Source organism: Ostrea edulis, chromosome 8 (assembly GCF_947568905.1).
Source record: "Ostrea edulis chromosome 8, xbOstEdul1.1, whole genome shotgun sequence".
NCBI classification, from domain to species: domain Eukaryota; kingdom Metazoa; phylum Mollusca; class Bivalvia; order Ostreida; family Ostreidae; genus Ostrea; species Ostrea edulis.
This window is the reverse complement of record NC_079171.1, coordinates 50,802,284-50,803,479: the sequence shown is the minus strand read 5'-3', so window position 1 is coordinate 50,803,479 and position 1,196 is coordinate 50,802,284. Positions and strand designations below refer to the sequence as shown.

The 1,196-nt window shown below is 39.9% G+C and overlaps 1 non-coding gene across 1 annotated transcript; it reads right to left on the bottom strand.

Annotated features, from left to right (window-relative positions):
• Positions 1-844: 844 nt before the first annotated feature.
• Trnas-cga (transfer RNA serine (anticodon CGA)) lies at positions 845-916 on the bottom strand. The gene has a single exon. It is a non-coding gene; the product is annotated as a tRNA-Ser (tRNA).
• Between the last annotated feature and the right edge of the window lie 280 nt (positions 917-1,196).

Below are 1,196 nucleotides of genomic sequence, written 5' to 3'. Positions count from 1 at the left end.
TCGTTCTTTGATACCGTGGAATTCACAGCGTGTCATCCGGTTTTCCGGATCATCACACTGGTTTCTGATTTTGTATCAGTATCCTCTGAAACTGATGCCATCACAATGCATCAACGCAACGTTATTTGTGGAAAATATTGACCGCGTCACAAACGAAACTGCGTACACAAAAGTGTCTGTTTTTTATAATTTGGATTACATTTATTATCTCATAAATGTGGATTTAAAATGCATAAGGGGGTATATAATAAATTTATCATTACTACAGTGACTTGATCCGAAGAGTTGGATCACGTCTCGTTGACAGGTGCAGATCATCAGATCAACCTCGACGCTTCGTGTCTCGTGTGATCTGATGATCCGCGCCTGTCAACTCGACGTGATCCGACTCTTCGGAGCAAGTTGCTGTAATAATAATAATAATAATATATATATATATATATATATATATATATATATATATATATTAGAGAGTATTATTTTGCTTTGAATTGCAGAAGAGTTTCATTTTATATTGGATATAAGTGCACACCGCACTTAAAAGTAACATAAGGAAACAACATAGGTACGTTAAAAACGGTTGATTGATTGATTGTATATTGCTTGTAAATCGAGAGAATTTTTCACTCATATGGAGACGTCACCAACCCCGGTGAAGGGCTGCAAATTTAGGCCTATGCTCGGTGCGTACGGCCATTGAACAGTGAGGGTTCTTTAGCGTGCCACAACTAATGTAACACAGAACATTCGTTTTTAAGGTAATGTCGGAGGACCCGTTACATTCACATGTGATGACGGGCGTATGGCGATGGAACTTTCACTACCTGTTTTAACGACTTAGGTCTGTCGCGGCCGGGATTCGAACCCCGGCCTTCCGCATTCGAGGCGAACGCTCTAACCTCTAGGCCACCACGGCGGTAGATACTGATTTGAGTGGGTACATAACATAACTACGTTAACAAACAAAATAATTTAAGCTGCATGCATCAGGTTCGCATGAGACTTTGATAAAGGGTATGTTGGGACACAAGTGTAGTGGGAAAATTTGTTAGAACTTTTCTATTCTAATGTTTTGATTCGGCGACGCAGGAATAAAACTATATGGAACCCCAATCGTGCGCAGAAATGGTGGATATGTAGCTCACTAATCTGCTCCAATACTTTCTTAGAAACCAACAGCTAATCGACAGATAGAA